Source organism: Megalobrama amblycephala, linkage group LG5 (genome assembly GCF_018812025.1).
Source record: "Megalobrama amblycephala isolate DHTTF-2021 linkage group LG5, ASM1881202v1, whole genome shotgun sequence".
Taxonomy (NCBI): Eukaryota; Metazoa; Chordata; class Actinopteri; order Cypriniformes; family Xenocyprididae; genus Megalobrama; species Megalobrama amblycephala.
In genome coordinates this window covers 32,005,833-32,023,140 of record NC_063048.1, presented here as the reverse complement: position 1 = coordinate 32,023,140, position 17,308 = coordinate 32,005,833, and the positions used below count along the sequence as shown (strand labels likewise).

Genomic DNA, 17,308 nt, shown 5'->3' with positions numbered 1-17,308 from the left:
AAAAAAGGGGACGGGCTGTAAATTTATTTTCCAAGTCTGAAACCACTAGTGAAAATGCCTATATTTTACATTTCTGTTATTATATTATATTATATTATATTATATTATATTATATTATATTATATTATATTATATTATATTATATTATATTATATTATATTATATTATATTATATTATTATTGAATTAATGTATTATAACATTTATATTATTATATTTATATGTATTTTCATTTTATTGTATGTCTTATATTATACTAACATTTAAAATTTTGGGCAAAATAAGAAATTAATACATATAATGTATAATGTTTACAGAAATTAATACTATTATGTAGCAAGAACAGATTAAATTGATCAAAAACATGTTTATGTTACAAAAGATTTCTATTGCAAATAAAGGCTGTTCTTTTGAATGTTCTATTCACCAAATGCTGATTTTTTTTTATATATATTTTCCATGTTTCTTGAGCACCAAATCAGTGTATATTTCTAATAATTTCTGAAGGATCATGTAACACTGAAGACTGTAGTAATGGCTGCTGAAAATTCAGTAATATATTAAAATATATTACTGTTTTTACTGTATTTTGATTCCTATTAAGCATCTTTAACATCAAAAAAATCTTATAACCTTATATATATTTATGTATGTCATCTATAATAACAAAAACTATTTAGATGTTTAGTGCACTTAGGCCATGTGTGTGAATGAGGGTGACCTTGCCCATGTATGAGCGTGCATGTGCTTAAAATGGCTGCAGTGATAAACAAACACTCATCTTCGGTTCACGGCTGCTATCAAGCGCTACTCCCGCTCATGATGCATAAGCCAGGTCACAGAAGCCATGTCCGTTTCACCTCAGAATAAAAAATGAAAAGGCCAACAACAAAAAGAATTCCAAGCACCTTGCCCTCACGACAGAGCACACGCACGTGCCCAGTATAGATTAAGCCCCGAGCTGTCAGAGCTAATTGAAAGTAATAGAGCCTGCAGTCATTGGATTAGCGTGTCAGACATTGATACTGTCGGGCTGGAAACAGTTGGTCCAGAGATTGAATGATATTAAAATTGGCAGGGGCTGTTTCCAAATGCGGACTGTGAAAGGCTTTGGGCGTTTTGCTTTAGGATTTTCAAAGGTGTGAATCTTGTTTCATGATGTATCAGAATTTCCAGAGAGGAAATGCATAATGCAAAGAGGCCTTGGGGTGAACGGTGACCTAAAATTTTGTTAATCTTTTTTTTATTTTATTATCTTTTCCTCGAGAAATAATGCTCTCATAAATAATACAGAAAACGGAGGGGTACATTATCTTCTGGTAATATTAAAATTGCTAGTTTTAGAGTACTTTTTGAATATAAAAACATGATAATAGGGAATTTACATTTTTTTCTTTTGCCGTAGGATGCATCATTAACATATCCTATGATTTTTTTTTTTTTTTTTTTTTTTTAAATAAATAGTTAAAGAGATTTTGCACCTAAAATTAATATTCAGTCATCATTTGCTCATCCTCATGTATGGCTGACTGACTGATTTTATGTAACACAAATTTTTTTGAAGAATATCCTGGCCAATCTTTCTACATATAATGCAATTTAAAGAGGACTAGGCCATTCAAACTCCAAAATAAAAGTACCATAAAAGTATCATATGTGGATGGTACGATTCATACATCTATATTCCAAGTCTTCTGAAGTCATTTTATAGCTTTTTATAGAAAATAGACTGCAATTTAAAGGGATAGTTCACCCCAAAATGAAAATTATCGTATGATTTACTCACCCTCAAGCCATCCTAGGTGTATATTACTATCTTCTGTCAGACAAAAAAAATATCCTGGCTTTTCCAAGCTGTATTTTGAAGCCCAAAAAAGTGCATCCATCCATCATGAAAGTAATCCACATGGCTCCAGGGGCTTAATAAAGGCCTCCTGTAAGAAAAATATCCATATTTAAAACTTTATAAATTATAATAATTAGCTTCCGGCAGACGGCTGTATGCACTGATTTACAGCGAAAGAGTGACCTCTGACCTGACGCATGATGTATTGACAAATGCAGAAGTGCAGAAGATAGAGCAAAACAAAATACTGGTCACGAATTAGAAGTCATTTTTAAATGAAATGACATGACACATTTTTAAATGAAATGACACATTTTCATTCATTTTTAGTCATTAGAAATGATCATTTTTAAAGAAAAATATTGGAGAATTTCGATATAAGAGAAGAGGAGCTTGAGTTTGTTGCCCAGCCCTATTTGTTTGAACCGCGAGAGGCGTCTAAGCTTACGATACTAATACATCCTATGTCGGTTCAGAGGTTACTCTTTTGCAGTAAATTGATGCGTATAGCCGTCTATTAACTAACTGGAAGCTAGTTATTATAGTTTATAAAGTTTTAAATATGGATATTTTTCTTACAAATACCCATCGTTTCACTTCAGAAGGCCTTTATTATCGCCCTGGAGCCGTGTGGATTTCTTTTATGATGGATGGATGGATGCACTTTTTTTGGGCTTCAAAATCTCGAGCCCCATTCACTACCATTATAAAGCATAGAAGAGTCAGGATGTTTTTTAATGTAACTCCGACTGTGTTCATCGAAAGAAAGAAAGAAGAAAGTCATATACACCTATGGCTTGAGGGTGAGTAAATCTATATATTAATAGTTTTAGTTTTATAGTGAACAATAATAACCCTGGATTTTGTGTTCCACTGAAGAAAGAAATCATGAAACAAATGAAGGTGAATTAATGATGTTCATGTTTTGGTGAACTGTCCCTTTAAATATATTCCATAAATGTATTTGTAATAGCTAAAACAAGCCTTTGTTTAATTAAAAGAACACAAAGTGTGACTAAAGCTCTAAAACTAAGTTTTGATGGTTATTGTTCAACCCTGTTTTTTTTTTTTTTTGTTCATTTTCATTTAGCAGTTCATTGTTGATGCATCCACTGCCCACGTACTCTGATTAGTCATCCATTCTTCCTCGAATTCCTCAGATATATCTTTTAACAAACAAACAAACATACAAAAAAAAAATGCAAATGGTTCATTTAGTCTGCATCTGGACCCATTCTTTAAAGTGTATATTTTGTGCAGAATATGATCATTTTTACCGACGTTTCACAGTAGACCTCCTCCTCTGAAGAAGACGAAAAGCATCACAACCATCTGTTTTCCAAGTTTGATGGCCCTATATCATAAATTGCTCTTCGAGGACAACAGAGGAGAACAAGAAAGAAAATTAAAATTTGGCCTTAATACAGTAATAACGTGACAAATTATGTCCCATTTTCTTCAGGCGACTTTGCTTGAGGAAATATTCAAAGACGCCCAGGGGAGCAGCCGCTCATCCATCACAGGCCAGCGTGGAGTCCAGCGGCGTGGCCCTGAGGATCAGCCTGCCCACAGCAGCAAAGCAGCTAATAGCGACACAGAACACAAGCACCCCTGGGGACGAGACCAAGCAGTCGCCTGCTACGAAAACAGAGCAGTGGAGGGGATCAAGGTTTGTTTTGTCCCCTGCGTTTTCCAGGCTATTATTTATTCTGCCTGGGCGGGTGAAATATCAGCGTCCTTGGCCGCTGGATCTCCTTCTCCCTTGCGCAATTGACAGATCTCATTATGAGATAAAAATGACAAAGATAGCTCATGATGCTTCAGAGAAATGTAAAACCATTAGCAGGTCATTGTCATAGTTATAATGTGTCCTTTTAAGCAGCTTAGTGAACTGGTGGTGAAGTGTGATATCGGGATTAACCTATGAGGGAGTTTTGCTGCGTGCCGTTCGGCAGGCGTTGATGAAATTGCGACGTGAGCTCTCGGGGCTCCGTGGAGAAATGGCAGAGTTGTACAGGGCCACCGAAAGAAATGAGGCCGTTTGTGACGACAAAAAAGAAAATCGACTGCAGAGGGAGAAGGTGCAAAGTCTCATTTTCCTGCACTTTACACTCTGCCTTAAAAATGACCCAAGTTGGGTTAAATAAGGACAAACCCAGCAATTTGGTTGTTTTGGACCAGCGATTGTCTGATTTTTAATTTCCAACCTATTTTGGGTTCATTTTAATCCAGCCATGTACTGTAGTAACTTTTAATCAATAGTTCACTTTAAAAAATGTTGGGTTAAAAACATCCTAAGTTGGGTTGAAAATGGACAAACCCAGCAGTTGGGTTAAATGTTTGGCTCAACCTGCCTGGAAGTTTTATTTAACTCAATTATTGTTTAAAAATGACTGTATTGCTTGCTTAAAATTAACCCAGTGTATGTTGGAAATTAACATTCATTAATATGTTTAAAGGTGAAAAATTGAATTTACCTTGGCATAGTTAAATAACAAGAGTTCAGTACATGGAAATGACATACAGTGAGTCTCAAACTCCATTGTTTCCTCCTTCTTATATAAATCTCATTTGTTTAAAAGACCTCCGAAGAACAGGCGAATCTCAACATAACACCGACTGTTACGTAACAGTCGGGATCATTAATATGTACGCCCCCAATATTTGCATATGCCAGCCCATGATCGAGGCATTAGACAAGGGCAGCCAGTATTAACGTCTGGATCTGTGCACAGCTGAATCATCAGACTAGGTAAGCAAGCAAGAACAATAGCGAAAAATGGCAGATGGAGCAATAATAACTGACATGATCCATGATAACATGATATTTTTAGTGATATTTGTAAATTGTCTTTCTAAATGTTTCGTTAGCATGCTGCTAATGTACTGTTAAATGTGGTTAAAGTTACCATGTTTATTACTGTATTCACGGAGACAAGACTGTCGTTATTTTCATTTTTTAAACATTTGCAGTCTGTATAATGCATAAACACAACTTCATTCTTTATAAATCTCTCCAACAGTGTGTAATGTTAGCTTTAGCCACGGAGCACTATCAAACTCATTCATAACCAAATGTAAACATCCAAATAAATACCATACTTATGCGATTAGACATGCTGCTTGATGAACACTTTGTAAAGATCCATTTTGAGGCTTATATTAGCTATGTGAACTTTGTTTATGCTGTTTAAGGCAAGCGCGAGCTCCGGGAGAGGGGAACACAAGATTTAAAGGGGCCGCAGCCTAAATCGGCACATATTTAATGATGCCCCAAAATAGGCAATTAAAAAAATGAATAAAAAAAATCTATGGGGTATTTTGAGCTGAAACTTCACAGACACATTCAGGGGACACTTAGACTTTTGCACCTTTAATAAATGACAATTCTTAATAAGTTTAATGAATAATAATTAAACAATAAACATGTATTAAATTACTTATTAATAAAAGTTCACCTTTTGATTATTATTGTTGCCTCTAGTAATTATGTGTCTGATTTTTAATTTCCAACCTATTTTGGGTTCATTTTAAGCCAATCATATAGTAATTTTTAAACAATAATTGGATTAAATAAAACTGCCCAGCAGGTTGGTTAAAACAAACCAATCGCTGGGTTTGTCCGTTTTCAACCCAATTCTAAAAAATGCTGGGTTAAAAACAACCCAAGTTGAGTTGAAAATGGACAAACCCAGCAAATGGGTTGTTTTAACCCAGCAGTTGGGTTAAATGTTTGCTGGGTAGTTTAATTTAACTCAACTATTGTTTAAAAATGACTGTATTGCTTGCTTAAAAGGAACCCAGTGTATGTTGGGAATTAACATTTATTAATATGTTTAATAAATGACAATTCTTAAGTTTAATGATTATTTTGATTATTATTGTTGCCTCTAGTAATTAGGTGTCTGATTTTTAATTTACAACCTATTTTGGGTTCATTTTAAGCCAGCCATATATAATCATTTTTAAACAATAGTCGGGTTAAATAAAAACTTTTAACACAACTGCTGGGTTTGTCCATTTTCAACCCAACTTGGGTTGTTTTTAACCCAACATTTTTTTAGAGTAAATTGAGTTAAATAAAACTACTCAGCAGGTTGCTCAAACATTTAACCCAATTGCTGGATTTGTCCATATTTAACCAAACTTGGGATGTTTTTTACCCAGAATTTTTGCAGGTTTTTGCATATCTGAGATATCCAGGCCTCATGGGGAGTTTATCCAAAATATTGGGTAAATTGTCTCTGGAAGAAATGACAACAAATGTTTTGCACCATTTTGCATCAGTGTCATAAAGAAAATCAAATATAATGATGCAATTTACACTAACATTATAGCATTTTGATGCAAAATCTCACTTTCATAATCACTTCTCACCATTGAACGTGTTAGAGCTGCGGCTGCCTGTAATTTACCTAGACAGGAGGTGAGTAAACAATTTCAGATCTGTTTTTCGCCCGACGTCTGCTCTCGGAGAGTACGAGATAAAGGTTTCAAGCACACATAGCGGCACAATACAGTCAGTAATGTGGATTAATTATTGCTCAGTGTTTTTTTGGAGAGTCTGTTTTGCAGCAGTGAGCTATTACTGAGCCCTATCAATCATTCTATTAACTCTGGCTATGCCTTTGACATCACATTAGTGAATGTAACTCATTATCTGGAGGGAAATTAGAGTAGTGCGGATCCAGCCATGCGTTATGTCTCTCTGCCCCCGTAGCACACAACTCTGAGTTGTTTGATTGCCATGCCTGCTAGAACTGAAGTTGATTAAGTAATGACAGATACAGTATCTGCGGTTGCACTCCAAACTAATTCATCATTAGCGGCAGTATCACAGGTCGCTAATCTTACGCAGCTGAGCGAAGCTCCAGGAAAGCTGTGACTTTTTCACACTTTTACACAAGTAGCATCCAAAATATCAAACTTCACAGATACGTGAGCCAAGTCGCACAATAGCGAAATTAGCGAACGCCCAAGCATACTGTCGAGTTGTGAAGAAAATTGTGAACTTGTTCTGAGGAGTGATCCACGGTGGAGGCTCAGATAAATCTGCCATTCAAGCTGCTACAGATAGCGAGAATGGAGCCAGAGGATGTGACACGTATAGATGGACTTTCTGCTAATTGTTTATTGTCTTTAAATGCGTTTCTGGCGGGACGATTTAGCTCCTTTGTGTCATTAAAAGTTCTTTCGATTGCATTTTCATGCAACCTTGACCTTCTGCGCTGCAATAACAATCAATACAGTAGCCATTAGCATGCGCGTAATTGCGGCAGGAAAAATGAGCTAACAGACTCCCGGTCTTTTCCACCATTTGTTTAGGAAGCAGATGGAGCGAACTAAAGAGCTTGTAGGAAAGATGGATTTGATGAATTAAAACCCAAGATGCAAATTTAGATTTCTGTAATTACACTAGCTGATCATTACGATTTTTCAGCGCAAACCTTCTGCCATCTTGTCTTTTGGCAGGGCCCGTGTCCTTAAGAAACAATTACAAACACATGTTCTCAACAAGAAAGGTGACACAAGTTTTAGATCTCCTTCTCCTTAAAGATGACCTTTAAAGTCACAGGAAGTGGAAATGAACCGAGATGGCTGTGGTAATTTTACCCGAGGGAATCAGATAGCTTTGTGCTAATGACTGATGAACATTAGCATTGACTTTGGACTACAGTTAGTTGCAGGCCGCACACCCTTTTCCCGTCGCACTTTGCTATTATAAATCATTTTGTTTGTATACACAATGGCTCAGGGGCATGAATGTGTGTTTAATGAGACTGTATTTGAGAAATAAATGAGAAACGTATTGTTGATCCTGAGATTATGAAGGTCATTATAACAAGCTCTTAATTGCACAGAGAATCTTCGCTTGGTTTTTCTTCAATATTATCAGTATGTGCAAGAGAAACTGATTTGATTATGTTAATAAAGCCTTTTCTCATATGTGGTAATGGAGGTGCAGTTCAGAATCATTAGTGGCAAAAAAAAAAAAAAAAAAAAAAAATCTGTTTAGATTTTGCTCTAATGCAGTCTAAGGAAAGTTCACATTTTTAATGGTATTGATCAAGGTCTGCTGAGCTCTGGGGTCTGCTCTAATTACGACCTCTTCTTCACAGTTTCTCGCGTAATGAAGCCCATGAAGCAATTATTGCCTGTTCCCATTTATCTGATTCATCGTAGGAATGATACCTAGACAATGGAAAAATGAAGCATTGTGGTTTGAATATGCTCCGGTGAAAACGCATGTCCATTAGATCCTGCATAATGATTAGAGCTCCCTTGTTCAGATCCACCATCATATTCCGGGTTCAATAAAAGTTAAAGGGATAGTTCAATCGGAGATGTATTTAAAAATATCCTTAGTCCTCCGAGGTTTATAATGGTTGTGAATGTGGGGCCGTGTTTTGAAGACAAAAATAATGCATCCATCCATAAAAAAAGAAATCCATATGACTCCAGGGGGTTAAAAAAGGCCTTCCGAAGTGAAGCGATGGTTTTTTTTTAAAGAAAAATATCCACATTTAAAACTTTAGAAATTAAAATAACTAGCTTCCGGTGGACGACTTGGTGGACGAAGTCGATTTGCGTATCCTTTGACCTGATGCAAGTAACGACGAACACGGAGACGCAGAGGATAGAGCAAAGCAAAACACCAGTAACGGATTATAAGTCTAAAATGATCATTTTTAAAGAGAAATGTCAGAGGATTTCGATATAAGAGAAGAGGAGCTTAAAGGGTTAGTTCAACCAAAAATTAAAATTCAATCATTTATTACTCACATTACTCTCATGTCGTTCCACACCCGTAAGACCTTCGTTCATCTTCAGAACACAAATTAAGATATTTTTCATAAAATCCGATGACTCAGTGAGGCCTGCATCACCAGCAACAACACTCCCTTTTTCAATGCCCAGAACAGCTCATGTGACTACAGTGGTTCAACCTTAATATTATAAAGTGACAAGAATACTTTTTGTGCGCCAAAAATAACAAAATAGCGACTTTATTCCACAATATCTAGTGATGGGCAATTTCAAAACACTGCTTCATGAAGTTTCAAAGCTTTACGAATCATTTGTTTCGAATCAGTGGTTCGGAGCGTGAAAGTCACGTGATTTCAGTAAACGAGGCTTCGTTACGTCATAAGTGTTTTGAAACTTCAATGGTTCACGTGACTTTGGCAGTTTGATACACGCTCCGAACCACTGATTCGAAACACAAAATTCGTAAAGCTTCGAAGCTTCATGAATTGCATTATTAATGTGTTTTTGAATTAAGTTAATAGATCCGGACAATACTGTTGATTAAGCTTAACATGTAATGAATATGTTCAGTCATTGCTTTCCCTTCTTTCTTCTCATCACCAGGAGAGTCTGTGGTGTGTGCACACAAAATTGAGTGCTTAAGGATTTATTCCGTCGTACAAATCTGCAACAGCTGGAGTGGCACACAATGCATGTAAACTTTGTGTATATAATTTGGTGACAAATCAAGCTTAATCATGCCGCCGCTTGGCTGAGAAGAGGCGAGGAGAGGAGAGAAGCATCTGGACTCTGAACACAAATGGGCAGGAATCTCAGCTCTGCTGACGAACATTAACAGACAGGGTACGGGCGGCAGCAAATGCTGCAAAATAAGTAAGGTGAATGACGCTCTATCTACTTTTGTCATACTGTATAAACATGGCTGATGTAGCCTTTGCAGACTGAGCCACAGATGTTTGCTTTTTAATGAATGATTCTTAAAGACAAAATGGATCTAAGAGTCAGTGTAGTGTAGAAAATATGTTGACAGTTTAAACTGCCCCTTTAAAGCCATTTTAATGGTTCATACATTTTGTTTTGGAGGTCAGAATCAATTCTTTCTTTTAAGAGACAATAACTTTATTTGTCGTGCACTTTAATCTTTAAAGAGGATCTTTTTACAAGATGTACTATAAGTAAGTCTCTGGTGTCCCCAGAATGTGTCTGTGAAGTTTCAGCTCAAAATACCCCACAGATCATTTATAATACCATGTTGTAAATGCAAATTTTTGAGTGGAAGGAAAAACACACAGTTTTCGTGCATGTATCTTTAAATGCAAATGAGCTGCTGCTCCCCACCCCGCTTTCAAGAAGAGGGCGGAGCCTTTACAACTTGTGCCTCGGATACTCTGCCAAAAACAAAAACATCTGTTTGATTTTGATTATAATCTCTATCATGGTCACGCTCACGTGATTTTGCAGTTCTTCATCATCATGAAAGTTATATTATCTGCATGCGTTTTAAAGCCATATCAGTCTAAACTTCTGATATATGGTTTTCTGAGTGCACACACCTGAAACGCACACAGAAAGCTGCCTGTCAGACAGCGCGTCCTGTGAGTATTAAACTAAGTTCTCTTTCACGTCTTGCGCTTAAACTGTCAAATACACAAGGTTATGTCAGAAAACACACAAAGTTCACATAAACAGTCGGTTATGTCCGTGAACGTAAACACCAAGTAAAGAAATCTCACGTGTTGAGCTCTTTAGATGTGTGTATTAATATGAAAGCAGTGTAATATACAGTACTCCCATATATGCTGTTAATATGAATCAAACAACAAAAACAGAAAATAATTCACTGCATAATAGGTTCCCTTTAAAACTTTGCAGACCTATACATTCATTGTACATCACACACATGAGCTGTTCACCTCCATTGCCAGCAATGTTACTGCACCTCTCAAGGTCCATAAAGGTACTAAAAACATATTTAAATCAGTTCATTTGCTTCAGTTGTTCTTTCTTAAAGGGTTAGTTCACCCAAAAATGAAAATTCTGTCACTTATTTCAAAACACTGCTTCAGGAAGCTTCGAAACACAAATGAATCATTGTATCGAATCTGCTGTTTGGAGCACCATAGTCATGTGATTTCAGCCGTTGGCAGTTTGACACGAGATCTGAATCATGATTCGATACGCTGATTCATTTGTGCTCCGAATCTGTCTGAAGCAGTGTTTTGAAATCGGCCATCACTAAATACGTTTTTTTTTTTTTTTTTTTGGGCGCACCAAAAATATTCTCGTTTTATAATATTAATATTGAACCACTGTACTGTATTGAACCACTGTATCAGATTTCAACAAAAATATCTTAATTTGTGTTCCGAAGATGAATGAAGGTCTTACGGGTGAGGAACGACATGAGGGTGAGTAACTAATGACAGAATTTTCATTTTTGGGTGAACTAACCCTTTATTATTATTATAAAGTTACAAGAATGCTTTTTGTGCACCAAAAAAAACAAAATAATGCATTTTCAACAATATCTATATGGGCCGATTTCAAAACACTGCTTCCTGAAGCTTCTGAGCTTTATGAATCTTATTTTTCGAATTAGTGATTCGAATCTCCTATCAAACAGCTAAACTGCTGAAATCATGTTACTTTGGCACTCCGATTCACTGATTCAATTCGTAAAGCTCCGAAGCAGTGTTTTGAACTCGGCCCATATAGATATTTTTGAAAAGTCATTATTTTGTTTTTTGCCACACAAAAAGTATTCTTGTTGCTTTGTAATATTAAGATGGAACCACTGAAGTCACATGAACAGTTTTAAATATGTTTTTAGGACCTTTATGGATCTTGAGAGGTGCAGTATCATTGCTGGCAATGCAGGCCTCACTGAGCCATCGAATTTCATCAACAATATCTTAATTTGTGTTCTGAAGATGAACGAAGGTCTTACGGGTGCAGAACGACATGAGGGTGAGTAATAAATTACATTATTTTCATTTTTGGGTGAACTAACCCTTTAAAGCATTTGAATAATACTAGAGAAGTCAAAATTCAGGCAAAGATATGCTTGAGTTATTTACATTATTATGCACCGCCACGTCGCAAGCTTTGGCAGATGCAGCATAGAGGTTTGGAACAACATGAGGTTGAGTAAATAATAACAGAACTTTCTTTTATTTTTTGTTTTAAACTATCTCTTGAAACCTGTTTTCCACTTTCTTTCTTTCTTTTTTTCTAGTAAAACACAGCATGGAGCTCAGCCCGGCACAAGGAAAACGTTCTGCTCAAAATGAATTATATGTTCCATGCAAGCACTTTTCGAGCAGTTGTGAAAATTCATAAGTGCACATGTTGCCATGGTCAGATTGTGCAGGTGTTTGTTGAATTGCAGTCTGTGGTCACTGCTGGTGTGAGAGCAGATCCAGGAACTGTGTGCTGTAGAAAGCGCTCTGACTCACCAGGCCAGCTGGTCTGGTCCACGCTCACATCTGCACAAGCAGCTCAGAGGGTGGAGAGAGTCTTGTTTACCGAACAGCCGGTTGAAATACACTTTGTGTAAAGGACAGTCACATTGACACTGTGAGTGCTTGCTTGTTTTGGCTGTGCTGGCAAAGAACACTGACGAATGTGTTACATATAATATCATGGTGCTCGATAAAAAACATGTTAAACTATGTACAGTACAGTGGCCCAAACATTTTTTTTGAATACTTTAGCTGCATTAAAAAAAAATACAATAATGATAACTTTCTATTTATTATGAGCGAACACTGAAGTTATGCATCTGTTTGTGTAAACTTTGTGTGTTTTTGACAGTTTAAATGTTAACACTTTGGTATGGGGAACTCATATTCACTATTAAAGGGTTAGTTCACCCAAAAATGAAAATTCTGTCATTAGTTACTTACCCTCATGTCGTTCCACACCTGTAAGACCTTCGTTCATCTTCGGAACACAAATTAAGATATTTTTGATAAAATACTTAACACTTTCAAATGCCCAGAAAGCTACTAAAGACATATTTAAAACAGTTCATGTGACTACAGTGGTTCAACCTTAATGTTATGAAGTGACGAGAATACTTTTTGTTCACCAAAAAAACAAAACAACGACTTTATTCAACAATATCTGGTGATGGGCGATTTCAAAACACTGCTTCATGAATCTTTACAAATCTTTTGTTTCGAATCAGTGGTTCAGAGCATGTATCAAACTGCCAAAGTCACATGAACCATTAAAATTTCGAAACGTTTCGAAACACTGATGACGTAACTATTCCTCGTTTACTGAAATCACGTGACTTTGACAGTTTGATACGCTCTCTGAACCACTGATTCGAGTGCTAAAGGATACATCGCTCATTGTAACATGGGACAACGTAAATAAACACTAGGCTAAGTAATTAACAATACCATTCACATTGTATTTTTCAAAAGACTACTCATTTGTAACCTACTTATGATGGTATACAAAATAAAAAGGTGGTCCACTATCTTCTGCTTAGTGAAATTGGCCTGCTGTCATCTTTAGAGAGCACTGATCAAGCTCAGAGGAAATGAGGTAAATCAGAGATAAAAGAAAAAGAGGAATAAGCAGTGTTGAAAATGTGCATGTTTGCCCTCTTCTCTTTGTCTGTCTGTTTTCAAGATACATTTTAGTTCCTCCCCAGGAACACATGGCTAGGTATTTACTGAGCCATCTGCTCCAAACTGCCTCGCTAACACTATCTGCCGCTCGGTTGCTAGGGAAATGAATGCCTTTAAAAAACGGGTGAGTCAGTGGTATGACTTACCTGTCGAAGTTAAGATCCTTTGTTCATTGTCATCTGTTTTGGTGTGACTTGGATGAGTCCATGGCATTGTGCTGTGAAGCCACCTTAGCTTTTTGAGAAGGACAACACTGTGTATGTAGTTACGTCAAGTCAAGATTTGGGCTATTTATGTTGCATTTCATCATACAAAAACAAGTGTTCATTACACAGAGATCATTTGATTATTCAGTTACACCGTGCTAATGTGACAGGGGTTTTTCATACCAGGAAGTAATCAGGCCTTGCTAATGGGGCAAACAATGTGAGTTTAATGCAAATCAAAAAGTGGTTTGGTACACATCCATCTTTCAAAACACACTGATACGTCAGCAGACCCTCCGCCCAAGTGTACACTATATCATTTTGCACTGTGACAATAAAACCCTTTATGATTGTTGATTTTCATGTTAACTAACAAGATATATTCGTGTTGCGTGTCATATAGGCAAGCTAGTCAGGGGTTTTCAAAATGTTTGATGCAAAAAACCCAAATATGATGATCCCTTAGTGAACAATACCATTCATATATTAAAAAGGCAGCTGTTTATTTTAAGGCTACGTTTACACGTGGGAGGCTATTTTCATAAACTGACATTTCAACCTCTCCGGTTTCAAAAATAACATTGTGCACACATGTCAGTTTTCAGAAAAGTGTTCATTTACACGTACCCGTGTATATATGCCGTCAAGAGCATGCCAAACCTGTAGGTGGCGGTGTAACGAGAAGCTCAAGCCAACGTAAGCCAATCAGAATCCCGAAAATAGCAACGAATAATACACGAGAAGAGTTTGCACCAACATAAATGCATAAATAGCAACGAATAACAACATAAATAGCAACATAAATAGCAACGAATAACACACGAGAAGAGTTTGCACCATAAATGCATAAATAGCAACGAATAACAACATAAATAGCAACATAAATAGCAACGAATAACACACGAGAAGAGTTTGCACCAACATAAATGCGACTGCTACTCTGAATGCTTCCATGATCACATGTAAACATAGGTCGCACTTTTGACGTAGGTGCGAGCTCTGGCGCATACTGTGACGTTGGCTGCCTAAACACCCGTTTGTCTCAGTTTACATACAAACGTGCAAACGAAGATTTTCAAAATCTCCACTCTGGCCGGAGTTTTTAGAAAGACTCGTTTTCAGAGGCGAATTCTCCATTTGTGTGTAAACGAAGGGTGCAAACGAAGGGAAATGTCTCCGTTTTTCAAAATAGCCATGTACATGTAAACGGGGCCTAAGACTCATTTATACTGTGAGAAAAAAATAGTTAATTAATATACACCAATCAGGCATAACATTATGACCACCGACAGGTGAAGTGAGTAACACTGATGATCTCTTCATCACGGCACCTGTTAGTGGGTGGGATATATTAGGCAGCAAGTGAACATTTTTACCCTCAAAGGCAGCTGATGTGTTAAAAGCAGGAAAAATGGGCAAGCGTAAGGATTTGAGCGAGTTTGACAAAGGCCAAATTGTGACGGCCAAAACTGCAGCTCTTGTGGGGTGTTCCCGGTCTGCAGTGGTCAGTATCTTTCAAAAGTGGTCCAAGGAAGGAACAGTGGTGAACCAGCGACAGGGTCATGGGCGGCCAAGGCTCATTGATGCACGTGGGGAACGAAGGCTGGCCCGTGTGGTCCAATCCAACAGACGAGCTACTGTAGCTCAAATTGCTCAAGAAGTTAATGCTGGTTCTGATAGAAAGGTGTCAGAATACACAGTGCATCACAGTTTGTTGTGTATGGAGCTGCATAGCTGAAAACTAGTCAGGGTGCCCATGCTGACCCCTGTCCACTGCCAAAAGAGCCAACAGTGGGCACGTGAGCATCAGAACTGGACCACGGAGCAATGGAAGAAGGTGGCCTGGTCTGATGAATCACGTTTTCTTTTACATCTCGTGGATGGCCGGGTGCGTGTGCGTCTCTTATCTGGGGAACACATGGCACCAGGATGCACTATGGGAAGAAGGCAAGCCGGAGGAGGCAGTGTGATGCTTTGGGCAATGTTCTGCTGGGAAAGCTTTGATGTTACATCCATGTGGATGTTACTTTGACAACTTTCTTGGAAACGGTATTTCCTGGTGTCTGTGGCCTCTTTCAGCAGGATAATGCTCCTGCCACAAAGCAAAAATGGTTCAGGAATGGTTTGAGGAGCACAACGATGAGTTTGAGGTGTTGACTTGGCCTCCAAATTTCCCAGATCTCAATCCAATCGAGCATCTGTGGGATGTGCTGAACAAACAAGTCCGATCCATGGAGGCTCCACCTCACAACTTACAGGACTTAAAGGATCTGCTGCTAACATCTTGGTGCAGATACCACAGCACACCTTCAGGGGTCTAGAGGAGTCCATTCCTCGACGGGTCAGGGCTGTTTTGGCAGCAAAGGTGGACCAACACAATTTTAAGAAGGTGGTCATAATGTTATGCCTGATTAGTGTAAATAAAATTTAATGTTTAAATACATTTGTGTAGTGCTTTTCACAATAATTTTTTTTTTTTTTTTTTTTTTTTTTTTTTTTACATCTTTTTTGGACTCTTTGCACCCTGTTGCAATCCCTGGGCCCCAGTTTGAAAATCCCTGTTCTACATGATGTCCCCATTTAGATATGATAAGGCATTTGGTGTTATTACCGTATTGCATTTTGTGAAAGACTTATATGAAAACAGGCTACAATAAAAACATATCTTATTTACACTTATATTGAACTGTCATTTTAAATGCATCATACAGAGGTGAAAAAATACACCATCAAAACACTGTCTACTTGAAATGTTTATTGTCCAGTATACCCAATTAAGGAAGGACTGGATGGTATTTTTATGAGATTATAGTTCAGTGATGCTGTCCAGAACGGTGATGAGTTCCAGAATGTGGGTCTTTGAGGCAGGTCATGACCCCAGGACAGGAGCTTTGTCATTTTCAGCTGAGCCTGTCCCTGCACAGGTGACACAAATAAGAGGTCAGGATGAGGGCACTGAGCCCGGTCATAAATCACCTGGAGAAACATGGGACATGGTGTCCTTTGCTCCTGGCCTGTCCTCCCTGGGCCTTGTCCCAGATATGAAGAGAGAGGATATGAAATATCAACTCAAAGCAACTTCCCCTAAGCCACATTTAAGTGCCATTAGGTGCCCAAGGAAAGGTCAGGAAAAAGTTTCAAAGACAAAGTTGGATCACTTTGGTGTGATTTTTTTTTTTCCATTGGTCGGCAACATTTACTATAGCTGGTCTGAGAATGCTGTAATACCCACTGAGGTCAGAGGTCATAACACTGGTGTGACGACCTTTTTTGTTTACCTTTTATTTACAGGATAGTCCAGTAAGATATTTGGCCCCCTTGTCTGTCTGTCTGTCTATCTATCTATCTTGTCTGTCTGTGAATGCAGTAACACCCATTAAGGTCAGAGGTCATGATACTTTGGCCTAGTTGTGGTCTCAGTTGATTAGGACAAAAGCTCAAATTAACATGAAAAAGTTGTTATTGTCAAAGTATTGCATCCCTAATGGGTTAGTAAATGAGCTGTGGAAATTGGTGAAGCCATTGTCTCAAACATTATGTCTAGTATAGACTTAATTACAAAGTGTGTAGTCTACACTCAGTTTTTACCTAAACAAGTACACAGTCTACCTGAACTGCACGTATGCCGTAGCAACTTTCATAATGCAAACATGCTTTCAACTCTATCTGAGAAGAAACTTAAATAATACACCCCGCATAAGGGCAGAACAAAAGGCCATCTTCATTTTCCACACAGAATACATTAGCTCTAAGTGGGTTCGTGGTTATTGCTGGGGTCTGAATCTGCGACGGACACCTGGGATTCTCTAGGCTGTTTGATCTGGCCCTTTCAAGCACTGCGATCAT

At 37.7% G+C, this 17,308-nt stretch overlaps 1 long non-coding RNA gene across 1 annotated transcript in view; it reads left to right on the top strand.

Annotated features, from left to right (window-relative positions):
- The window catches only part of LOC125269111, a 180,407-nt gene that overhangs the window by 138,731 nt on the left and 24,368 nt on the right, over positions 1–17,308 (top strand). The window contains exon 3 of the long non-coding RNA XR_007185031.1: positions 3,308–3,514. This is a non-coding gene — a long non-coding RNA (uncharacterized LOC125269111). The remainder of the gene's footprint in view (positions 1–3,307; positions 3,515–17,308) is intronic.